Below are 27422 nucleotides of genomic sequence, written 5' to 3' on the forward strand. Positions count from 1 at the left end.
TGAATTTTTGTTTTACTATCCTCTACTGTGTGATAGACAACATACAGGTCCAATATTTGATCAAATATTGGACCTGCATGTCATACGGTTGAGGATAATATGTAAAAACAAAAATTTGTATTGTTTATTCTCCAATGAACCAATGCAATTCCTGCATTACATCTGTGAAACCTAGATACCAAAGATGTAAAATACAAGTTCATTTAATATCAAAAAAAAAGTGTTGCTTAAATAACAGCCATGCAAAGCAAAAACAAAATGTTGGATGCAAACATACATTCAGCTTTTCCCAGTTGATGTCACAAAGTCAAAACTGCTGTGACATTATCACACGCATGCCCTGGTTTATATAAATTTCTTCCATCAACTGGGAAAAAGGTCATACAAAGTCATACAGCATCTTGTTAAAAGTTTCACATTTCAATCAAAACTTTAAACATTATAATTACATTGTTATCAAAATGTTAATAGCCTTAGAATTGTCTTGGTTCATACAACTTTCTTGCATTAATAACTGTTAGTCAGATGTCAATGCTTAAAATTTACATGTCACCACCTAAGCTGACTGAATCGCTGTCATTGTCGCCACTACCATCATTACCATGTACCAGTACTCTCATCTTGTTCCTCATGCACTCGGCAAGTATTTTACTTTGAGCCATCGTCCACGTATGTGTTGAATGTTGGTCTCACTACCCCTATCACTTTCCTCCCATTCTTCAATGCAGCAACCACACCCGTTCCTATTTCAAATCAGAAACAAACATTTGTTATTACATTTTTCGGTGTGCCAAATACTTCAAAATGAGATGGAATTTAATCCCATATCATACAATGGCTTGTGCAGCGTATTTTTACAACCCATTAATGATTCCTCTGAACAGCCATCATGATCACTCCATATTCCTTTGAATGTACTTTTTTATTTATACTTGTTGTAATTAACAACCCTGCAGTTGTACACTGGATGCAATACTTCCTCCACCAATTGCACACATGTAGCTTTAAGTGTTGACAACATCAACTTAACAGGTACAGGGCGTTATTTTTGGTAGTCTGAATGTGAAATGCACTGCACCAGTCCAACACACAGCTAGTCCAAATTTAAAATAAACTCAACCAGTGAAACCCAATGGGCTAGTCCAACACACCACTAGTCTGAATCTGGAAAACGCTCTTTCAGTCCAACACTGTGCTGGTCCGAATCTGAGAATAACTGCGCTAGTCCAAAACTAGTCAGACTAGTGGCATATTTTTCAGAATTAAATATCTGACTAGAACAGTGTCAGACTGTTTCATTCATTCATTCATTCATTTCATTCATTCATTTATTTATTTCCACAATTCACATAAAAATACAAAATACGCACTAAAATATCATTACATCAAAATACCATCAAAGAATCATGGAGGAGATGGCCGAAAGGCCAGTAAGGCCAGAGGTAGCCATCCCCTTTAACAGAAAAGTTACCAAACAGAAAACGCAACAGCAAATAATAAAAATTAAAAACAACAAACAAACAAGAACCAAAAACTACAATGCTCATAGTTTAATCATATTTTGAAATTAAGTGTCTTTTGTACACGTTCCGGAAATGTTTCACTGAATAAGACGCTCTTAAAGATTTTTGCAATGAGTTCCATAATATAGGACCAGCTATACGGACAGCGTGATCGGTGAAAACCCTGCTATTTTTAGTTAAGTTATAGTTATTAGCGTTTCTTGTTTGGTAATCATGAATATTAGATCGTAGGGTAAATAAACTGTCAAATAAGTTCGGTAATTCATTAATACTGTACTTATACATAAAAACTCCCAATTCTAAGTTATAGGTGTCATTGTTTGCTAAAATGTTATATTTGGCAAACAAGGGGGCTGTATGACTTCTGTAATGACTACTGGCTACTGTCCGTATCGCCCATTTTTGGAGTTTCACAATTTTATCCAAATATGTTCTGCACGTGTTTCCCCAAATTAATATTCCATAGTTCAAATAAGGTTGAATAAAGGTACAATGTAGAGTATAAAGAATGCGATCTGGTACAAAGAATTTGAGTTTGTTCATTACACCAATATTCCTTGAAATAGTTTTTGCTGTACAGTTAATATGACTCTTCCATGTTAAGTTTTCGTCTATAAGTACTCCCAGAAATTTGGTATTATCTACCCTCTCTAGAACGATATGGTCTAAAATTATCTTAACATCTACATTACAGTCAGTTGTTGTTGAATCAGTTTTGTTCCAATTCTTGGACGTCATATGTGGTGTTCCCAGTATCATATAATTGGTTTTACTGGCATTTACTGATAATTTGTTTGCTCTGAACCAATTACTGACTTCCTTTAGTTCATTGTTAATTAACCAAAATTTGCTTCTTATATCTTTATGTGAGTAGAGTATTGTAGTGTCGTCTGCAAACAGAATAAAGCTTAATACGTTAGATGTGTTAACAATATCATTTATATAAAGTATAAATAGTAGGGGTCCCAATATGGAACCTTGAGGGACACCGCATATGATATCTTTCATTTTGGATTCACACGAGTTATAATATACATATTGTTTCCTGTTACTTAAGTAATTCCTAAACCAATCCAGTACAATGCCTCGGAATCCATAGTGTTCTAATTTGTGGGCTAATATGTTATGGTCTATAGTATCAAAAGCCTTTGAAAGGTCTAAAAATATTCCAATAGTAGTTTCATCCTTTTCTACCGCATTATTAATTTTATCCACTAAATGTATAATGGCCATATAAGTAGAGTGATTGCTGCGGAAGCCAAATTGATTATCATTAAGTATTTTATGACTGTCAATATAAGCAATACATCTGTTAAAAACCAATCTTTCAAGTATCTTTGAAAAACAAGGCAATACCGATACTGGACGATAATTCGAAAACACCTCAGCATCTTCTTTTTTGTAGATTGGAATTACCTTTGCTACTTTTAGTTTATGTGGGACAATACCTGTTGAGATGGAAAGATTAAAAATTGAAGCAAGTGGCTTTACAATTTCGTTTGCTACCCTTTTGATAATGAAGTTTCCAATATTATCGCAACCAGAACTTTTGTTCTGATTGAATTTATCTATGATTTTGATAATTTCAGGTTCTATAATAGGTTTCATATACATGCTGCTAGCTACAGGATTATCTAGATAATCAAAATAGTCTTTTCCCGATTTATGAATATTTGCTGCAAGTTTCGGACCTATGTTTACAAAATATTTATTAAAATGATCACATATTTCTTGGGGATCTGAAATAGTAGCAGTATTGCCATTATTGTCCGTCTTAAATTTATTTTTAGTTTGCTGATTCTTACCACGCCCAATGATACTATTAATTGTTTTCCACGTCTGTTTCATATTATTTTTTGCCCGTTCAAATTTGGTAAAAAAATAATTTCTTTTCGATTTGCGTATCAAACCATGCAGTTTATTCCTATAGGTTTTAAATTTTTGGAGACATTCCGTATTTGGATTCTGCAAGTACTGTTTATATAAATAGTTTTTCATATTTATACAACGTAAAAGCCCTTTAGTTATCCAGGGTGATCTTGGTTCCTTTTTTCTTTTACTTGAACATTTCTTCAATGGTACACATTCATCATATATATTGCTAAATATTTCAATAAACTTGTTATAATCATCATCAGCATTAACATTATCAAGACATTCTTGCCACTTAACATTAGCCAATTTGTTCTTTAACTTATTAATATTGCAGTTATTGTGTACTCTTTTGTATGTTGCCTTTTTACTAGGGATATCTGATACATCTAGATTTGTAGACAAGATAGTAGGGAAATGGTCACTTACATCAGTAACTAAAATAGCAGATTGTACAATATTTTCATTATTCGTTAATATGTTATCGATTAGTGTAGCAGATGTTTCTGTTATTCTGGTCGGTTTGTAAATAGTTGGCATCAAGGAATAAGAATAAATTAGATCTAACTAAGTAATCATGAATAGGTTTTTCATTTTCCACTTTCAAGAGATCTATATTGAAATCACCCATAACGTAGGCTAACTTTTTTTCAGTATTTATTTTTTGAAAGATAGGATCTATGTCTACTATAAATTCGTTAATCGCTGTATGAGCTCTGTACACCACACCAACAATAATATTGCGACTTTTTACATTTTCTATTTCAATGAAACATGACTCATAATTTGATGTAGCCTTACTTAAATCTTTACGTAGCTTATATGTAAGTTTGTCGGAAATGTACATACCTGCGCCACCTTTCTCTTTTCCGACTCTATTAGTATATTCCAAATTATATCCAGGAATTTTGTAATAGTCATGTGGTTTATCTTTCAAGTGGGTTTCAGAAATGCCTATAATGGTAAAATCGTGATTAACAGCTTTAACACATTCTTTCATTTTATCGAAATTCTTAGATATGCTTCTAATATTAATGTTCATAAAGTTTAATTTACCATCTTTTAAGAATGAACATTGATTAGGTGTGGTATAATTACATTCATGATTACAACTAACATTAGCAACATCATCTTTGTCTCTAGAATTATTTCCAAATCGTAATGGATTAAAAATCATTTCATCATATTTCTTATATTTCACTGTTGCAGTGGTTTTCATTTTCTGACTAGAGCATGCTTTTTTTCGGACTAGCGCAGTGTTTATCATTTTCGAACGGATGCACATATGAGTATAGGGAATTTGTGAAGTCGGACTAGTTTTTGTATGTCATTTTGAATCAGTCTCCTTGTGCTTTGATCTATGTCACTCTTTGAATTTCAATTTTAAAATATGGTATATGTACTAGATACGATGAATTTCATACAGCATACTCAAGTTACTAGGGTGGGTACACCTTCTGCCTATGTTGGAGCTTTGTATCTTTGACAGAAATCAGCAGGGATCTGTATTGTTACAGAATATTTCAAACTTACTTGCATTTGTATTTTTCACATGGTAACAGCAGCCCCTGACATGCTCAAATTGTTCCGATGTCACCATCACAGAAACAACTTCCAATACTAGATGCACAGGTCAGATTAAGTTTATTACGCATTGGGTGTTGGCCATGTTCATGCTGCAATGCAATTAAATGCCCCTTGAAGCTGTATCATGGTCCACTCCTACAAAAAAAAGTCATTTCCAAAAGACTAATTATAGTCACATTTATTTTCAAATACTAAATCATAGTCAATTTTGTGCTCAACTCAATATAACATATAAGGTGCATACTGCGCAGATGCTTTTGTCTGTGCAACTACATTATGTGCTTGTGAGTCTTAAATAACTACCACTAGTCTTTGTCTTGTCTTGTATCTTTATTGGACTCAACAAAGGCAATCTGGAATGATATAACGGTGAAAGAAACAATGAACAACTGTAACAGCTTGTAACATGCTGTACTGTACAATAACATACAATCCTCTATGCCCCCAAGTCCTTGAGAGTATATTTTAGGTACCTGGACATTAAACACATTATGTATATTGAGAAATTGAGAAACAACTAAGTATTAACAGTCTTGAGGTGCATGGAATACCTGACAGATGGGGCTGCGGAATGCAGGCTTGGTGTGTGTATATATGTTTCCTTTAGGCCCGGAGAGTTGTGGGGTATATAGCAATCGTGATAGTGCGCACTTTGGATGCTGTGTGTCACAGGTAGAAGAGGGTGGGGGATCCAGGGACAATGCTGATCCGGGGGTGTTTGGTGATGGTGGATATGCTTGAGTTGTGGGTGTGTCTGGAGTAGGTGGGGAAGCGTTGTCCTTCGGTGGCATAGTCACCATGCCCGGTCACTGGGTGCAGATGCTGGGGGGTCTGTGAGATACAACTGGTGGTGTAGGTGGGCAGATGAAATGATGGGGCTGGCAAGATACTGCAGGTGTGCACCGCCACAATAACTTAAGGTTACTTGGCGAGAGCCATCTAAGCGAACCACATATTGGTCAAACTGACCTATGCCTGGAAAGCCGCTCTGCAATTTTCATGTGTGGGAATGAAATCACGTATGGGTCGACCAAACAAACACTGTGCTGGGGAAAGTTTAGTCCCCTTATCTGTATTTCTGTATTGTAGCTTAATTGCCCATTGAAAGGAGTCAGTGTCTAGTCTCCATTGGGGCTTGTGTTGTCAGTAAGAAGGAGTTTAACTGTTTTAACTGCAACTTCAGCTCTGCAGTTGCATGGTGCCGGACTCCTCAATTTTTGAGAAAGGTCTTGGTGGCAGTAGATGAGAACTCCAGGCCAACATCAGAGGACAGCTCATCACTTATTCCATATGTGCCAAATGTACACCTGAGGCTGGAGATTAGGGCATTTGATCCAACAGCTGCCCATTCCACAATTGGCCAATTACTGTAGCGATCCACAATGACCAAGTAATTGTTGCCAGCAAGGTGGAAATAGTCTGCGCATATCGGCTGGAACTGGAATGGGTACACTGAGCAGAGTGTGGGGCAGGTATGTTGCATCATGACGGAAGCTGGAAAACTGAAAATCTGCGTAATCTGTAACATTGAAAATTGAACTCCCTATACCTTACACAGTAAAGCATTATTGAAATCTGCAAAAATTGCAGAAAAATGACAACTCACAGACAAGTGTTTGAATAACTTCCCAAGAGTTATATAACTGAAATGATATATCAAATGAAAGAGGAGACTAGAAGCTTTGCACAGACACCAGCCTGACCTCTGACCCCAATGGAAAAGGGGTCAACGAACTCTTTGAAAATGACCAAATTTCACAAATTTGAAAATGTTTATGCATATTGCAATCCATAACCCGCCAGTTTGGAAAGGTTACCGCTACATTCTCTGCATAGACTTCACATTTAATGAAAGAGGTGACAATAAGGTTTACATTGGTACCACTCCTATGATAGGAAGCATCCTAATTCAAATGTTACAGCATTGCAAAGCTGGAAAACTGAAAATCTAAGTAATCTGTAAAATTGAAAATTGAACTCCCTATACCTTACACAGTAAAGCATTATTGAAATCTGCAGAAGAGGCAGAAAAATGACAACTCACAGACAAGTGTTTGAATAACTTCCCAAGAGTTATATAACTGAAATGATATATCAAATGAAAGAAGAGACTGGAAGCTTTGCACAGACAACAGCCTGACCTCTGACCCCAATGGAAAATGGGTCAACGAGCTCTTTGAAAATGACCAAATTTCACAAATTTACAAATCTTTACGCATATTTGCAATCCCGCTATTGTACATGCCGTTTTCTTAAACCCACCAGTTTGGAAAGGTTACCGCCAAATTCTCTGCATAAACTTCACATTTAATGAAAGAGGTGACAATAAGGTTTACATTGGTACCACTCCTATGATAGGAAGCATCCTAATTCAAATGTTACAGCATTGCAAAGCTGGAAAGCTGAACATCTGCGTAGTCTGTAAAATTGAAAATTGAACTCCCTATATCTTACACAGTAAAGCATTTTTTTTATTTGTAAAAAATGCAGAAAAAATGACAACTCACAGACAAGTGTTTGAATAACTTCCCAAGAGTTATATAACTGAAATGATATATCAAATGAAAGAGGAGACTAGAAGCTTTGCACAGACACCAGCCTGACCTCTGACCCCAATGGAAAAGGGGTCAACGAACTCTTTGAAAATGACCAAATTTCACAAATTTGAAAATGTTTATGCATATTGCAATCCCAAGAACCCGCCAGTTTGGAAAGGTTACCGCTACATTCTCTGCATAGACTTCACATTTAATGAAAGAGGTGACAATAAGGTTTACATTGGTACCACTCCTATGATAGGAAGCATCCTAATTCAAATGTTACAGCATTGCAAAGCTGGAAAACTGAAAATCTGCGTAATCTGTAAAATTGAAAATTGAACTCCTATACCTTACACAGTAAAGCATTATTGAAATCTGCAGAAAAGGCAGAAAAATGACAACTCACAGACAAGTGTTTGAATAACTTCCCAAGAGTTATATAACTGAAATGATATATCAAATGAAAGAAGAGACTGGAAGCTTTGCACAGACAACAGCCTGACCTCTGACCCCAATGGAAAATGGGTCAACGAGCTCTTTGAAAATGACCAAATTTCACAAATTTACAAATCTTTACGCATATTTGCAATCCCGCTATTGTACATGCCGCTTTCTTAAACCCACCAGTTTGGAAAGGTTACCGCCAAATTCTCTGCATAAACTTCACATTTAATGAAAGAGGTGACAATAAGGTTTACATTGGTACCACTCCTATGATAGGAAGCATCCTAATTCAAATGTTACAGCATTGCAAAGCTGGAAAACTGAAAATCTCGTAATCTGTAAAATTGAAAATTGAACTCCTATACCTTACACAGTAAAGCATTATTGAAATCTGTAAAAATGCAGAAAAATGACAACTCACAGACAAGTGTTTGAATAACTTCCCAAGAGTTATATAACTGAAATGATATATCAAATGAAAGAGGAGACTGGAAGCTTTGCACAGACACCAGCCTGACCTCTGACCCCAATGGAAAATGGGTCAACGAACTCTTTGAAAATGACCAAATTTCACAAATTTACAAATCTTTACGCATATTTGCAATCCCGCTATTGTACATGCCGTTTTCTTAAACCCACCAGTTTGGAAAGGTTACCGCCAAATTCTCTGCATAGACTTCACATTTAATGAAAGAGGTGACAATAAGGTTTACATTGGTACCACTCCATGGTAGCAGACATCCTAATTCAAATGTTACAGCAAAACTGAAAATCTGCGAAATCTGTAAAATTGAAAATTGAACTCCCTATACCTTACACAGTAAAGCATTATTGAAATCTGCAAAAAATGCAGAAAAAATGACAACTCACAGACAAGTGTTTGACTAACTTTCCAAGAGTTATATAACTGAAATGATATATCAAATGAAAGAGGAGACTGGAAGCTTTGCACAGACACCAGCCTGACCTCTGACCCCAATGGAAAATGGGTCAACGAGCTCTTTGAAAATGACCAAATTTCACAAATTTGAAAACCTTGACGCATTGCAATCCAGCTGTTGTAGTACATGCCGTTTTCTTAAACCCGCCAGTTTGGAAAGGTTACCGCCAAATTCTCTGCATAGACTTCACATTTAATGAAAGAGGTGACAATAAGGTTTACATTGGTACCACTCCTATGATAGGAAGCATCCTAATTCAAATGTTACAGCATTGCAAAGCTGGAAAACTGAAAATCTGCGTAATCTGTAAAATTGAAAATTGAACTCCCTATACCTTACACAGTAAAGCATTATTGAAATCTGCAGAAAAGGCAGAAAAATGACAACTCACAGACAAGTGTTTGAATAACTTCCCAAGAGTTATATAACTGAAATGATATATCAAATGAAAGAAGAGACTGGAAGCTTTGCACAGACAACAGCCTGACCTCTGACCCCAATGGAAAATGGGTCAACGAGCTCTTTGAAAATGACCAAATTTCACAAATTTACAAATCTTTACGCATTGCTGTACAGCCGCTGTATTGTACATGCCGTTTTCTTAAACCCACCAGTTTGGAAAGGTTACCGCCAAATTCTCTGCATAAACTTCACATTTAATGAAAGAGGTGACAATAAGGTTTACATTGGTACCACTCCTATGATAGGAAGCATCCTAATTCAAATGTTACAGCATTGCAAAGCTGGAAAACTGAAAATCTAAATCTGTAAAATTGAAAATTGAACTCCCTATACCTTACACAGTAAAGCATTATTGAAATCTGCAGAAAAGGCAGAAAAATGACAACTCACAGACAAGTGTTTGAATAACTTCCCAAGAGTTATATAACTGAAATGATATATCAAATGAAAGAGGAGACTAGAAGCTTTGCACAGACAACAGCCTGACCTCTGACCCCAATGGAAAATGGGTCAACGAGCTCTTTGAAAATGACCAAATTTCACAAATTTACAAATCTTTACGCATATTTGCAATCCCGCTATTGTACATGCCGTTTTCTTAAACCCACCAGTTTGGAAAGGTTACCGCCAAATTCTCTGCATAGACTTCACATTTAATGAAAGAGGTGACAATAAGGTTTACATTGGTACCACTCCTATGGTAGGAGGCATCCTAATTCAAATGTTACAGCATTGCAAAGCTGGAAAACTGAAAATCTGTAATCTGTAAAATTGAAAATTGAACTCCCTATACCTTACACAGTAAAGCATTATTGAAATCTGCAAAAATGCAGAAAAATGACAACTCACAGACAAGTGTTTGAATAACTTCCCAAGAGTTATATAACTGAAATGATATATCACTGAATGAAAGAAGAGACTGGAAGCTTTGCACAGACACCAGCCTGACCTCTGACCCCAATGGAAAATGGGTCAACGAGCTCTTTGAAAATGACCAAATTTCACAAATTTGAAAACCTTGACGCATTGCAATCCAGCTGTTGTAGTACATGCCGTTTTCTTAAAACCACCAGTTTGGAAAGGTTACCGCCAAATTCTCTAAATAGACTTCACATCTAATGAAAGAGGCGACAATAAGGTTTACATTGGTACCACTCCCAAGGTAGCAGGCATCCTAATTCAAATGTTACAGCATTGCAAAGCTGGAAAACTGAAAATCTGCATAATCTGTAACATTGAAAATTGAACTCCCTATACCTTACACAGTAAAGCATTATTGAAATCTGCAAAAATGCAGAAAATGATAACTCACAGACAAGTGTTTGAATAACTTCCCAAGAGTTATATAACTGGAATGATATATCAAATGAAAGAGGAGGCTGGAAGCTTTGCACAGACACCAGCCTGACCTCTGACCCTAATGGAAAAGCGGTCAACAAACTCTTTGAAAATGACCAAATTTCATAAATTCAAAAATATTTATGCATACTGCAATCCTGCTATTGTACATGCCGTTTTCATAAACCTGCCAATTTGGAAAGGTTACCACCAATTTCTCTTCATAGACTTAATGTTCAATAAAAGAGGCGACAATAAGTTTTCCAAGAACAAGCAAATGCTCTTGATGGTGGTTCTAGAAGCATACAAATTAATATCGCATCTGCACATGAAGATACATAGAAGCTTTGCATATTTTTTTTGGTATTTTTGTATTACATGAACAAACAGGGGTAACAATTTATCATTCAGTAGACATGAATTTAATATAACTAAACAAATAAATATCATTCCAAAAATAATCAAGTTATACCAATGCTTTAACAGTTTTCTGTCATGCAACTACCACCATGCCATATAATACAACGTGCCATGCCAACATGCATAATTGCAGTCTCTATAGCATACGCAAGCAACAAGGTTAAAATACTCTGCAAGTATTCAGACCCACTGATTGCCGGTGTTGATTAATACAGCTGTAAATGTATGAAAACTGAACGATACAGGAATATGTATTTTTGTTAAATTTTATTAATGTCTACTGTATGAAAAGCAAATTTGGTCATACATTGGCCATATAACGATCTTTGTTTGATCTTTGGATCAATCGTTGATGTTGGTTCGATGCTTGTTATCAACTAACCACTAATTAATGAGAATTAATGCTAAATTGATATTGGTCAATATCAATTCATACTAAGATTCATTTGTTATAACATTAACAATAGTCAATAAATTGATTTCATAAGGATCAACCAAGCATCGATGGTTGATCGAAAGATCACACTATTTTGTTTCTATACCTTAATACTTGCCATAATACTGTACACATTAGATAATCATCTAAAGTTGAAAGCAGAAATTACTTGGAATAGTTTGTTGACAACACTCAAAATTCTTGGGAGCAGCAAATCATGTTGAAGTTACTGAAATTGTCTATCCGTCACTATGTTTAGCTGTTGACTGCACGGGAGTCTGATAATGCAAATGATATTGATTTGCAATTGATAGTGATTGAAGACAGCCAGGTTGCACATCAATTGGGAAATTTCAAACAGTCTCTTTCAAATGGTGCTGGCTTCATCTGCTAATGGTCCTGATACTGAAATAAATTAAATAAAACAAGTAGAATAGTAAATCACAAAATATGTTGAATATATGTATATGACAGGAGCAAAATGTACATCATGTCCGATGCTGTATAACATGTTTTTCCATTTGAAATCATCCCATGTAAAGAGGTTGAGGATTGCCTAATTATTTCCTCCCATTGTTAAATTTTTAGCTAATAAATATATATAATTGGTGACTTTTCTCTCAATTTGCAAAGTGTAATTTTTTTCATACCCCGGTACCAACTTATGACATACGACCATATCGCTATTCTTCATACGCCTTGACATATAAACAGTGTGCATATCACTATTCGCCTTAAGTCTTGTTTGTACATAGGATGGGCAAGCTAATACACGCATTGTAGGCACTGGAATGAAATCACAATTTTCTTTGTTTACCCTAATTTGTTTGGCTAGAAATTAAAAGGGGGCGTTATGATCAGTGATAAGTAACATTTAACAGGAATCTATTCTTTATGCAAATCACACATCATTGCTTTAACTTGATCACATCACAAATATGAACCTTCATTTAACTTCTTGGTGTGAGGAACAATACAATGACCATATAAAAATTATTGTATGTAACCCATGATGGTGTACACTGTTACTGCACCAGTAAAAATCCAAAACCACAGGGAGAGTAGACAAGTTAAACAAAAATACAACCATGCCTAAATGTGTATTACAAGGCCAGGAAAAAGTGTCACAAAGAATGGACCAAAACGACATTCAAAAGTGACTGAATAGTTCCGATATCAGGAGCAGTTCTTACCATATGGGTTATTTAGTTACTTTGGAAGTGACACAAATTGTGGTGTACTGGCTCACTGACTAAGCCATAATTCCCTTATGCACCTGTCAATTACATCCGCAGCTACCCGGGGATGGTCCGAGACTTGACATCATGTGACCCGGGATTTGACTCAAAATTTGCCCCGGGTGTTGGCCAGGACTGGTATAAGAATGGACGTCGACCAAAACCCTGGGAAACTGGGCGGACACTTTAGCCGGTTGAGAGCCGCGATTGTGTGGTAACTTACCCAGGGTTTTCCAACCAGTAAAATGGGCTGTGAACATTGCCGTGGTTTGCTGAAAGGATGCCCGCATTTATGGACCAGGGAATTCTATGCACTTGGCCGTACTTGAGCCGGGGTTTACCGAGGATATATATTAACAATCCACTGGCTTGCCACACTGTTAATGTTCGTAATCCGATTCCAAAAACAAAATCATGGGTGTTGTTTTCAAATTCTGCAGTAGGCCCATATGCTCTTTAGCAGGCTCTAAGCCATACCGCCCTGTCTTCTTGACATGCATGTGCAAACGTAGGCCTGCTATACGCTAATTTTTGCCAAATGTATTATTTTTTTCTAATTTATTTTACGTTATTTTTTAAAGTTTTAAACCACCTCACCGAAAGTAAAGCTTTAAATGCTCAGGCCTACACTTAAAAACTAAACTGACCGTGATAATAAATGCATATGCAATACTTTTGTGAATCTGTGATCGACTGCTCCAGCCATCACACATGGCCATATGGGTATTTCTCTGAAAAGGTGTACTATTGGAAGATAGGCAAATATGAATTTGAAAATGATTATAAAAATGTTTCCTTTACATATCTGTAAGGATGTAAGTCTCTAGTGCATGAAAACAATATTTGGCGCAATCTTTAGGGCGCCTCTATATTATAGAGGGCGTAATCTGCAGGTTGTGCCAGGTGAGCATCATCTCTGTCACATTTAGGCCAAAAAGGAAAAAAGGACAAAAAATTGTTAAAACTCTTAATTATGAGTTTTATGGATAACTTGTAAGTTGCTTGATTCATGTTTGCTTTTTTCACTTTAAAAAAAATATGATTTTGTACTTTCGTCATTTAGTTGGGACAATGAGAGGCAGGCTGTACGGAAAATGTCATGTCTGTTAGTATTTTTTTATACAAACCTAAGTATATTCATAATTTTGCTAGAAATAACTAAATAAATTTCTATTGACATAGTAAACACATACAATATCAATTACATTTCCAAATAGTAAATTCCATGTTGTCTGGGTCAAAGGTCAAATAAAGGTCAACAACAATTGTGATGGAGATGACAATGCTGTGATGGAGATGATAGTGATGTGACGCAGATGATATTTCTACACAAATTCATATAGAGAATCATCTCCGTCACAGACATTTGATTTCAGTAATGTTTTCACACTACTTGAAAATGAAATTCATACAGATGAGAAGGTTTAGAATTGGTAAGCATTTTCTGATAAACTAAACTGGACTTCGCTGTATCTCAAGATCCGGTGATGTGATGGAGATGATGGTGATGTGACGGAGATGATATTTCTACACGAATTCCTATAGAGAATCATCTCCGCCACGGCAAATTGTGACGCCAACTGATGAAGCGGAGATGATGGTTCAGACATTGACCTCTTCACCTCCAGCCGTTTTGATGCCAATGTGACGGCAATGATGCAAAACCAAGGGACAGCAATGTTTTGACACAAATTTTTGAATTATTCCATAAAATTGACTTTAGAAGTGGTTTTAAGCATTTAAACCTTCTTACACATGATATTTACCCCAGTCAGTGGTAATTTTCACTCCCCACACTTGCTCACAAAAAATACTACAAAATCACTAAAATTCGTTGCGTGACATTGGGACATGGGGTTTTCAGGGGGGGCGTCAGATATTGAAGAATTTTTTTGACTCCAAGAAATAAATTTTTCCCCACTTGGATGTTCTTAACTATTTTTATACATACAAAAGTCCATGACTAAGCCAAAAAAGAAAAAAAAAATCCGCTTTTAAAACTTTTATGAGCGCCGAAAGTCATGGGACTTAAAAGTTCACCTTTTCAGAGAATCACCCATATACTGGCCAGGTAGTGTACATGTTCTTTTTTTTTTAGAGTTGTATTTTTCTTCTTTAAAAAAATAATTATAAATAGGTGTATGATATAAAATGGAATTCAATATCTTGTGTTGATATACAGATTTTCCAAACGTTAATCGTTTAGGCCTATGTCTTAGTCCTTTTTAGAGGTTCTGCAACAAGGTGAGTAACTGACATATTTGCAATGGAACACACAAGTAGGTCTGCTTTTGAAGCATTAAGGATCCATCCAGAGCTCTGCAGTCCATTGAAGACATAATTTTGAACTCGCATGACAAGATTGCACAATATTTATACTATAAGATTTAGTCCTATATTGGATCCGATGCACAGGGCACATCGTCATCATCCCTATATCTTTGTGTTAAAAATTGATAAGATAGTACAGCGAATCCTCTCGTTTTTTAACAGCTACGCATTGCGATTTTGTTCGAGATAGGCTGATCATATGAGATATCACAGCGTTTCTATATTCTACACATTATTACGATTTGTGCATGCTCTAGTACCACTGCTAGTACCCCATATGATGTTTCTATTACAAGAAAAAAATTTGTTTCCAGTACACCCACTCGAAAAGCAGTACACTAATTAGCGGGGCCTTGCAGCTTGCTGTGGATATCTTTTACTGCATTTTTAACGTAAAAATTTGAAATCAATGTAAAAATTGAGATATATTTAATTTTGAGAATGACAATTATACTTTATAGGTATAAAGGAACACGTTTAGCCCATTTAGTTAAGTTCCAGGTGCAAGTCCTATAACACAATGCATATGTAAACTTTCTTTATCTGTGTCAATAATAGAATATTGATTTCAACGGAGTATTGAGCTGTATGGACAAAAATATTTATAATACAGGGTGTTAATAGACACTGTGCAGGGCCAGGAATTTGGGCTGAGGAATACCCAGAGTTTGCATCGGTTTGTATCAGATTTTTTTTTTTTTTTCAGGGAGTGGCTCAAGATTTATGCCCGGGAGGACCCGGGACTGACCAGGTGTTTACCTGGGACTTGAACTTTTAAACCCAAAATCCCCGGTTGCATTTGATATTTGCATTACCTGTTTCAAATTAGAACATGATTTGTTCCATTATCGAATTTACCATTTTCATCAAACTTGTGAAGGGGAAGAACCCACTTGAGGTAGACTTTGTGTGAACCAAGAGCTATTTGGGAACAACCATGAATTAACTCTCAACTACATTGAAACTTTTTGCAAGGACACAATTTCAGCTTTAAAGTAGCTCCTGGTTATATTAAGAGGACCTCCTGGCAAATGTGCTATTCCAGTTCAAATTCATACACTCCCTGCGAAAGGTTTGACCTTGATATCCCACACATTACGGGCATGAAAACTGGTCTGAAAACCATGTTTTTTACCATTTTCTGTGAATTTGATTCAGATATAGGCTGAAAAACACTGGATACAATAACAAAAAAATACTGAAATCAGCTAAAATGCTGAAATTGTTCATGCCTGCACAAATCACACACCTTGTGTAGAAGAGTAAGGTCGTGTCTTGCATCTAGGCGCCTGCATTTCAACTGGACTAACCCAATATATGCCCTTTAAGGGAGTGAATAATAATACCAGTGCAGTACTACTGCTGGTGGGTCCTGTACAGTAGCAGCATTGGTACTGTGAATGTACTCTTTGTGCACCAGTCATGTAGGAATCATGCACATTGCCGGGCACCCAGGTATAGGAAAAACAACACTAATTTCTGATGTTGCACCATTACAGAGCATCAATGTGTAGGAAAAACAACATTTATAGATAAGAGGTTAAGGCACCAGAAGCAAATTTGTTCGATCTTTGGAGTGACCGTTGATGCTGCTTTGATGCTTGTAATTAATGCACTATCAACTGATTAATCAGAATTACTGGTAAATTTGTATTGGTCAATATATCATTACATACACAGATTCATTGTGTAATCACAATTAACAATAGTCAATTAATTGATTTTATAGATGATAAAGGTCAACCAAGCATCAATGGTCGATAGAAAGATCAAACAAATTTTGGTCTATTGCCTAATAAGTGACTGATATGATTTTGTTGTAGTGAAAATGACAAAAATCAATACATACACCATTTAAATTTTTCACCAGGACTGCTGAAGTAATGAAGTCTTCATGGGTAGGTCGGTTGGCATTAAAAAAAAAGTATTATTTATTATTTTTACACGCACATTTTAAGCTGTAAATTGCGTAAGATAAAGGCCTTGGAACTCTTTTTTTTTAATTTTAAGTTTATTTAAATTTTAAAAAAAGTCTAGGGTCGTGCCTATTTTTAGGGTCGGCCAGGTTACGCAAATCTAACAGGTTTTTAGGCCGTACCTATCATAGACTTAAATGACACTGTTCCTGAAGCGATGTTTCAGATCATCTTGTTCTACTCCAACATACAGGCTGAGTCAAAAAGAGGTAAACTCATGTTTGAGGACCTGTAACTCAAGATCTGCAAGGAATCTGCTAAAAATATAAATACCACTGGAAAGAGCAAATTCTACACGTCTAAATAAAAAAAAACAATTGTTGCAATTGCTCACAGCAAACTAAAGTTATACACATTTGAATACAACCACCCATTTTTGTAGCTGCACACGGCTGATTGATTTTCATCCATTTCAATTTCGGCATTTAATCAGCAAAGTGCTAACAGGATTTATTGTTGAAAAGACAACTTTTGCTTTTAATTAATATTCAACAAAATCCATGACGGTACTATAGTTGGTAGGGATATCAATTCAAGTCTTTACGAACGATCCGGCAGAAGCTTGATTGGGGGAATGTTGGGTACCCGGGTTGGGTAAAGGATTGACCTGATCTTTGGTCTTGCTGTAACACATGTCTAACTCTAGCAATGTTCACTTGTGATCATCTAGCAGTAGTTCGTGGTCTGCCTGACGCTTCCGCGGCTGTCTGTTCCTTAGTGTTCCATGCACATTGAGCTTGTTCACATTCTTATATACTGTTCCCTTACATGAAACCCGATTAGCTGTAGAAAATTTGAGACGAAAAAGACGCTGAACTTCAGTGGGACTCTTAGTTTCATGAGACTTCGTCGATAGAAACGTCGCGCTCCCGTCATGAAATTGTGGTGCCATGTTATCATTTGGCCCGTTTTATTATAATGTAGTGCAATGAGGTAAAAATTATATTGAAAAGAGCCCTTTAACATGTAGGAATTATTGATCTAAACCACACCTGCCACAGAACTTTATTTGCATTTGAATATCGCGCCATACCAATCAAAATAGGTAGGCCCCTACTTGGGAAGTGAAACCGTGTGCAGCTACCAAAATGGGTGGTTGTATTCAAATGAGTATAACTTGAGTTTGCTGTGAACAATTGCAACAATTCTTTTTTTTATTTAGACGTGTAGAAGTTGCTGTTTCCAGTGGTATTTTCATTTTGAGCATATTCCGTACAGCTCTCGAGTTACAGCCCCTCAAACATGAGTTTACCAGCCTGTACACCAATTCTTTCCTGATGGTTTCAGCATGCTTTGGAATTTTGCTGCAATCAGAGAACAATGTAAATGACAAAACATCATTTGAAATGTGTCTTTTTGTAACTATTGGTTACATGACATAAGATAGGAATCCATCTGGATGGGTCAAGGAATCCTCAATTTCAACTCGGGGCATAGTCATGGTTTTGAGACCACCTTGGGCCTATAATTTTAACCATGCCACTCATAGCAGTCAATATTTGTATAATACCTCTGGACCACAAGTTAATCCCAGACAGTCAATTGTAGCTGAAATGCTGAATTTTATCAATAACAAGACAATTCTTAAATTTGTGACAGCAGGTCAAAAGTTACTTACACTTTAAAACTTACACTAACTAGATGGGTTAAATCGCTGTTACATTTGAATGGTTGCAGCTTGGTAGTTCCTTCTCCAGCTATCGTGTCAATGGCTCTAGTAGAACTAAAGAGGAAACTCACACAGACTGCAAATACAATGGAATTATGTAAATTAGCTACCTTATTTGCTTATTTCGCACCAAAATTCACTGCATAAAATTTTACAGAAATTATGCTAATATATAGGCGCTCTTTTTAAAAGTCAAAGTTCATTGAATTTACAACCGTGTGATAAAACAGACGAAAATAGTAACTTTTTGCACAAGATTTGCAATTTAAAGAGAATTGGCCATTGCTCATTCTAGTGACTCTAGTATATGGACAATATACATGCAAGTGTGCTTTTTCATTTAATGACATAAAATTTGAAAAATATTGTAAGGAACACTTGAGGTTTGACTTTTAAAACCTACATTTTGGGCAAAAAATGTGTTTGGATAGGTAGTTTTCAACAGATTTTCCACATTCGCCTTGCTATAACATTGAATTGTGTTATCTGTTGACTAAGTGACTAAAAGTGTTTTAGGGGGAAGTGTTAGCTTTGGTTTGATATTTTTAAAAATCTGATTGGATGAAGGGAACATGTGAGGTTTCGAAAAAAAAACCCAATCAAATTTTTAGCTAGAAGCTTCACAGCTCCTACATTGCTATGTACTCAACCGTGTAGTGTAATCAAAGACTGTGGTGGAGACGTTCGCTGCTTGTTGTTCTCTTGTTGTTCTCTGCTTGGAACAAAATGTGTGCTCAGGTGTATTGAGGTGGAAACTGTGCGCATGATGGTTTATAAGAGAATCATTTTGTATACAAACCTTTCCATATGTCACTTTACACTTTAGGCTACCGCTTTAACCACTTCCAAAAAATAGGGACAGTGGTGCCAGATAGGTCGTCCAAAAATATGGGTAATGCACACCATGCATAATAAATATTCATGTGAATCCTTTTTTTTCCAATTTTGGGAAACACTTTTCTTTTTCATTTTCAGCCAATTTTAAAAGTTGACCTAAAATGACCCTTGACCTCAGTATTTGATCTTGAACACAACCATTACATGAAAGTTCCCATAATGCAGCTTTGGTTCATGTTTGGTTGCAATTTGAGTTAGTTTACATATTTCGCACCAAAGTTGACCGCATAAAGTTCCTCTCTTCCAATGCAGGTCTCTCCACCAATGCACATCACTTTGCACTAAGTTTAAACCACTTCCAAAAAATAGCCCTCAATAACTCTCACAGACTGCAAACAAAATGAAATTAACCTCCAAACCATAACCATAACATTGGCCCTAACATCTACATCTGTGGGGCTGTAGCTGTTAAAATGCATAGGGATTTAGGGTTTAGGGTTAGGGTTTAGGGCTAGGGTTTAAATAACAAGAAACCGGGCCAGAAACCTCCAAAATGGTTGCATTATATAATACAGTTTCATCACAGTATATCGCGTGAAACTCAATTTATCACCTGCAGAGAAAAGTTTCAGGCGGGTCAAAGGTCATGTTTTCCGGGAACTAGCCTTGGCCAATGGCGTGATCCGTTGGTGCGCGTTGGGATTCAATCACATGTGACGGCATCGCTTGCTTTCGGCACAATGCTCGTGAACAGGAGCATCATTCTGTCGTAAAGCATTAGAGGAGATTGGTGAACATTATTTTTCTCCCACCCACCACACCCATTAATGGTGGAGGAGAAAACATTTTCATTGCAAGATATTATGCTTATTCAAAACAAAATTAGAAATATTTGCAATTAGCGAGTATAAGAATTATCATGGTCATTATTGAGGCTTCGTGATAAGGTCGAGCGTGTGGTTATTACTAGGAATTGTAGCAATGCCATCCAAGTAGAAATATTCACCAAAAATTGATGGCAATGCTACTCGATACTTGTTGCAGAATTGACGTGTGTGAAAGGCAGTTTTTCTGTCCAAATTTTTGATTTTTAATGTAATAGTGTAGTTCTCAGATTAAAATTAACCAGCTTATTTCAAAAACAATTATGGCTTCAGAATTCTCTTGGAGTACGCCATGTATTTTGAAAAACAAAGGTTTCAGCCATTCAATGTTTGCTTTTTTATTGAGATCATGCTTTGATCAATATCTTTATATTTTGAAGGCCTCAGCTTTGCAAAGACCGCGGCATTTTAGTGAGCAACCGGCTCTATAGGTAATCACGAATGGAGCTCACCATGTATTTTCATACCGGGTAAAGTTGTCTCCTTAATATTTATCTTTGCTTTTTATGAGTCAACTTACATGTACTCCAGGTTTGTCCCGGCGGAGTTCGTCATGAGGTATATTCACACCAACAAAGTTGTCTCTTGCTTGCTTGCTAGCAATGCTTTGCCTTTTGCTACTTTTAGGTAACCACCAGAAAAGTAAAGTTCCAGCAATCGCTTGTTCAAATTTGGGCTGCTCTTGTAAATGGCTGATTCCAGTTTTCTTTTTTTTTTTTTTTTTTGGTAAATAAATTCACTGACCTTTTCTAATGTCTTATGTCGACAGAAGTCGCAAAAAAGTTGTCAACGTGTTGTTTTATTCTGTCTGGGATAATTCACAGAAATCCAGGTGTCCATTTATACTGCTCTAGGTCTGGAGCAGCAGTAATGGATGTAACAATGGCACCTCAGCCTCTTGCCCTAAATTGCTAACTCTTGCTAGAGGTTAAGGGTTAAGGGTTGGGGTTAAGGATTGGGGTTAAGGGTCAGGATTAAGGGTTGGGGTTAAGGGTCAGGATTAAGGGTTGGGGTTAAGGGTCAGGATTAAGGGTTGGGGTTAAGGGTTGAGGTTAAGGAATGGGAGTTAAGGGTCAGCATTAAGGGTTGGGGTTAAGGCTTGGGATTAAGGGTTGGTGTTAAGGGTTGGGATATAAGGGTCAGGATGCAGGGTTGCTGTTAAGGGTTGGGGTTTTTGGGTTAAAAGGGTTGTGGTTAGAGGTTATGGCATAAGGGTTGGGGCTAAGGGTTGGGGCTAAGGGTCGGGGTTAACGGTTGGTGTAAGGGTTGTGTTAAGGGTTAAGGTTTTGGGGTTAAAGGGATGTGGTTAAGGGTTGAGGTTAAGGGTTGGGATATAAGGGTCAGGATTCAGGGTTGTTAAGGGTTGGGAGTTAAGTTTGGGATATTTATAAAGGGTCAGGATTAAGGGTTGGGGTTAAGGGTTGGGATATAAGGGTCAGGATTAAGGGTTGGGGTTAAGGGTGGGGTTAAGGGTTAAGGGTTGGGGGTTAAGGGTTGGGGTTAAGGGTTGTGGGTTAAGGGTTGGGGACTTGGGGTTAAGGGTTGGGGGTTAAGAGTTGTGGGTTAAGGGTTGGGATATAAGGGTTGGGGTTAAGGGTTGGGATTAAGGGTTGGGTTAAGAGTTGAGGTTAAGGGTTGGGATTAAGGGTTGGGGTTAAGGGTTGTGGGTTAAGGATTGGGGTTAAGAGTTGGGTGTTAAGAGTTGTGGGTTTGGGTTCAGTGTTAGGGGCTAGGTTGGGGTTATATATTATATCTGTATTTTATAGATAATAAGGATCTACCAAACATCAATGGTCTATCAAAAGATTAAAACTAATTTGGTTCTATTGCCTAAATGGCTAATATGATTTTGTTGTAGTGTAGAATAACAAGAATCACTGTATACATGCAGTTGCACCATTTAATTTTTTCACCAGGACTGCTGAAGTAATGAAGTCTTCGTCCCTTCCATCTCCAAGACTTACCTTTCATATACTTCCATGCAATGTCTCAGTTCATCTTGTTTTACTCCGACACATATTCCAATTCAAGGTCTTTTCTGATGGTTTCAGCATGCTTTGGAAATTTGCTGCAATCAGAGAACAATTGATTGTAAATGACAAAACATGACATTGCTGTGACCAACAGTTGAAATTTGACTTGTTGTAAAATATTAGTCTACTCTATTAGGTACATATAAGTTACTGTCTCTGGGCCACAATTTAATATTTTGGATACAAAGACCTCCACAGTAAGTTGATTTAACCAATTTTATATGAAGTTATGCAAAAATATGCCAATTAGCTACTAAATTTGCATATTTTGCACCCAAAATCTACTGCATAACATTTCCTGTCCAACTCACTGGCACATTACTATGTGCCTTACCAGTTCTAAAATAACCCTCCCATGGATGGAAGTATGCAAAATTATGCAAATAGGTTACCGTACCAAATTTGCATATTTCATACCCAAATGTACTGCATAACATTTTCTTTCCACCAATGCACCTCTCCACCAAGGTACATTACTATACGGTATGCCTTAATACCAGTTCTGAGAAATAGCCCTAATGGAATTATACAATGCAAATAAGCTACCTAATTTGCATATTTCATACATAAATGTACTGCATAACATTTCCTGCCCACCAATTATCTTCACCAAGCCACATCATTATGTCTGTGTGTAGAATTGCTTGAGAAGCCTAGCCACGACTTTGCTCACCGATGAGTTTCACATTCGAGGCTAGAGACCATTGCATTCAAAATCTAGTCGAATTCGCTGTTCAAAGCATACAGCCAATTACGACGGGCAATAAAATAAAAAATGTTGCTAAATTGCACTTTTGAACAACAAAAGTTTTGACTGTTCAACAAGGGCAATCTTTACTCAAAAGATACAATTGATTCATCAAAATATTAACTTTCATCCATATGTCAACATTAACAGAAGAAATAAAACCTGTGGCAAAAATGTTACCGCTGACCACCAAAAATCGTAACAACATACTCTAGCATCGATTGCGTAGTGTGTGCAAATTCGAAGCGAGAGTTCTCAAGTAAGGGTGTGTGCCCCCTGGGTGACCCCGGAATGACCTTCCAAACTTTGGCTCTAAATGTTGACCCACCAAGTTTCATGCCCATATGACAGTTTTTAGTAATGTGACCTCAGATGACCCCTGTCTGACCTTGGATGACCTCAAATTACCTTCCAAACTTTGACTCTAAATGTTGACTGTACCCACCAAGTTTCATGCCCATATGACAGTTTTAGTAATTTGACCTCAGATGACCCTTGGATGACCCCCAAATAACCTTCTGAAAATTTTACTCCAAATGTTGACTGTACCCACCAAGTTTCATGCCCATATGACAGTTTTTAGTAATGTGACCTCATATGACCCCTGTCTGACCTTGGATGACCCCCAAATGACCTTCCAAAAATTTGGCTCTAAGTGTTGACTGTACCCACCAAGTTTTATGCCCATATGACAGTTTCTGGAAATTTGACCTCAGTTGACCTCGGATGACCCCGAAATAACCTTCTGAAAATTTTACTCTGAATGTTGACTGTACCCACCAAGTTTCGTGCCCATACAACAGTTTTTAGTAATTTAATGTGTACTCAGGAATGTTTATTACCATAAATAGTTGATATATTTTGGAAAGTTTTGACTAAAAATTTTTTTTTCGTCCCTTCCGGAACGTAAAAATATCACCTCAAAATGTGGCCGGACGGAAAGTCCACTGAAATATTTTTTAGTTCTGAAATTGTCTATACAGAAGACCATTATAATACCATAAACAAAAAAACCTATATTTTTTAAAATATGTAGTACAACATCAAATTTAACAATTCCGTCCCGCCACACCGAGAGGGCGCTACGTGTGTATTTTATTGCCTGCATTCCGAAATTCACTGGCAATTTGTACTTTTTTTTTGCCTATTCATAATCTTTGGTTAGTAGCCTATTAAATCAGAGGAGAAATTTACTCCTGTGTCAATTTCTAAATTTTAGGTTGAGTGATGACCATTTTGGCTCTGGCCCAACAAAATTAGGGTTAGGGTTCGAGTTTTAATTTGTTAATGGGCAGGTGGGGTCGTGTTGTTTTAATGTTTGACAGGCCTTATGTCTAGTTGCAACATATCAAAAATTTGGAACCCTATCTTGCTTAAGCATGTCTAACCCTAGGGTGTCAAAATTTTGCACATAATTCTATGGAAAAAATTTAGACGCCATTTTGAGGGTAAAGCTATAGGCTTAGGTTTTAGAACTTCCACCGGGATCAATGTATTGAAGCGCTAATTGAGATTTAAATTTTAGAAAAATTCAGGACAGTGGCTTCCTGACTGAGGCTGCAAGTTCCTGTAAGATATATGATATCATGGCATTTGAGCCCCCAAAATGTTCAGGAGTGTAACAAAACTAGGGTTAGGGTTAGAGTTTAGATTTGTTAATGGGCGGGTGGGGTCTTGTTGTTTATAATGTTTGACAGACCTTATGTCTAGGTGCAACATATCAAAAATTTGGAACCATATCTTGATTTAGCATGTCTAACCCTAGGGTGTCAAAATTTTGTACATAATTCTATGGAAAAAATTAAGACGCCATTTTGAGGTACCGGGTAAAGCTTAAGTTTTAAAACTTCCAACTGGGAACAATATTGAAAAGCTAATTGAGATTTACATTTTAGAAAAAAAAAATAAGGTCAATGGCTTCCTGTAAGATGATATCATATGGCATTTGAGCCCCAAAAATGGTCAGGAGTGTAACAAAATTAGAGTTAGGGTTAGAGTTTAGATTTGTTAACGGACAGGTGGAGTCTTGTTGTTTTAATGTTTGACAGGCCTTATGTCTGGGGGCAACATATCAAAAATTTGGAACCCTATCTTGCTTTAGCATGTCTAACCCTAGGGTGTCAAAATTTTGTACATAATTTTATGGAAAAAATTAGAGTTAGGGTTAGAGTTTAGATTTGTTAACGGACAGGTGGAGTATTGTTGTTTTAATGTTTGACAGGCCTTATGTCTGGGGGCAACATATCAAAAATTTGGAACCCTATCTTGATTTAGCATGTCTAACCCTAGGGTGTCAAAATTTTGTACATAATTTTATGGAAAAAATTAGAGTTAGGGTTAGAGTTTAGATTTGTTAACGGACAGGTGGAGTCTTGTTGTTTTAATGTTTGACAGGCCTTATGTCTGGGGGCAACATATAAAAAATTTGGAACCCTATCTTGCTTTAGCATGTCTAACCCTAGGGTGTCAAAATTTAGTACATAATTTTATGGAAAAATTAAGACGCCATTTTGAGGTAAAGCTTAAGTTTTAAAACTTCCAACTGGGAACAATATTGAAAAGCTAATTGAGATTTACATTTTAGAAAAAAAAATAAGGTCAATGACTTCCTGTAAGATGATATCATATGGCATTTGAGCCCCAAAAATGGTCAGGAGTGTAACAAAATTAGGGTTACGGTTAGAGTTTAGATTTGTTAATGGACAAGTGGAGTCTTGTTGTTTTAATGTTTGACCGGCCTTATGTCTGGGGCAACATATCAAAATTTGGAACCCTATCTTGCTTTAGCATGTCTAACCCTAGGGTGTCAAAATTTTGTACATAATTTTATGGAAAAAATTAGAGTTAGGGTTAGAGTTTAGATTTGTTAACGGACAGGTGGAGTCTTGTTGTTTTAATGTTTGACAGGCCTTATGCCTGGGGGCAACATATCAAAAATTTGGAACCCTATCTTGATTTAGCATGTCTAACCCTAGGGTGTCAAAATTTTGTACATAATTTTATGGAAAAAAAATTAGAGTTAGGGTTAGAGTTTAGATTTGTTAACGGACAGGTGGAGTCTTGTTGTTTTAATGTTTGACAGGCCTTATGTCTGGGGGCAACATATCAAAAATTTGGAACCCTATCTTGCTTTAGCATGTCTAACCCTAGGGTGTCAAAATTTAGTACATAATTTTATGGAAAAAATTAAGACGCCATTTTGAGGTAAAGCTTAAGTTTTAAAACTTCCAACTGGGAACAATATTGAAAAGCTAATTGAGATTTACATTTTAAAAAAAAAAATAAGGTCAATGACTTCCTGTAAGATGATATCATATGGCATTTGAGCCCCCAAAATGGTCAGGAGTGTAACAAAATTAGGGTTAGGGTTAGAGTTTAGATTTGTTAATGGACAAGTGGAGTCTTGTTGTTTTAATGTTTGACTGGCCTTATGTCTGGGGGCAACATATCAAAAATTTGGTACCCTATCTTGCTTTAACATAGCTAACCCTAGGTGGTCAAATTTATGACTGCCTTGAGCACGCATGTTTATTATGACATGTCTGCCGAATTCTGCTCTTAAAAATTACGGTGAATTGACACTACAAAAACTCACATTTCTAAAGCGCTAAATTATCAGCAATACGACTTACATGTTATAACAAAATGGATATTTCACTATAAATGAACTTACCTCCATAAAATGGCGCATCACACGACTTTCCAGACGTTTTAAAGAGAAAGAAATGTACCACGTTAAATCGCATTGAAAATAACTGCCGGTCTACGTGTAAACTACGCCCATCCCTAACATGATTTCTACGTCATTGGGTACAGCTGTGCCCATACATATGCCCATATATGGCACGGAGAAAATCAAATATTGCCATTAAAACAAAATAATAAATCATTTTATTCTAGCATACGTAATGTAAAAAATATTTCTAGCACACTTATATGCACAATCTTTGATTTTAATCAATGATAAGAAATAATAATGTATAATTCCGGCGTTCGCCGTTTATGTTCGAGCCAGCTAAATAATATTTAAATGATCATCACTTGTTCACAGGGCTGGACGAACCGATATGAAAATATAAAAAAAGGACGCCCTCGGATGAAATCTGTTGCCATCTGAATTTTTGTATAATTGGGCCAAAATGT

At 36.6% G+C, this 27422-nt stretch overlaps 1 long non-coding RNA gene across 5 annotated transcripts; it reads right to left on the reverse strand.

The window, feature by feature from the left end:
* On the reverse strand, window positions 1-27217 carry LOC140167962 (uncharacterized). Of its 5 annotated transcripts, XR_011861110.1 has the most exons (7): window positions 26953-27212; window positions 22463-22566; window positions 18741-18853; window positions 16982-17022; window positions 11682-11968; window positions 4929-5117; window positions 1-743 (listed from the first exon to the last, which is right to left on the reverse strand). It is a non-coding gene; the product is annotated as an uncharacterized lncRNA (long non-coding RNA). The 5 variants fall into 5 exon arrangements; XR_011861111.1 differs by lacking the exon at window positions 16982-17022 and having other exon boundaries at window positions 11670-11968; window positions 26953-27217; XR_011861112.1 differs by lacking the exon at window positions 16982-17022 and having other exon boundaries at window positions 11733-11968; window positions 26953-27215.
* Window positions 27218-27422: the final 205 nt, after the last annotated feature.

Source organism: Amphiura filiformis, chromosome 13 (assembly GCF_039555335.1).
Source record: "Amphiura filiformis chromosome 13, Afil_fr2py, whole genome shotgun sequence".
Classification (NCBI taxonomy): Eukaryota; Metazoa; Echinodermata; class Ophiuroidea; order Amphilepidida; family Amphiuridae; genus Amphiura; species Amphiura filiformis.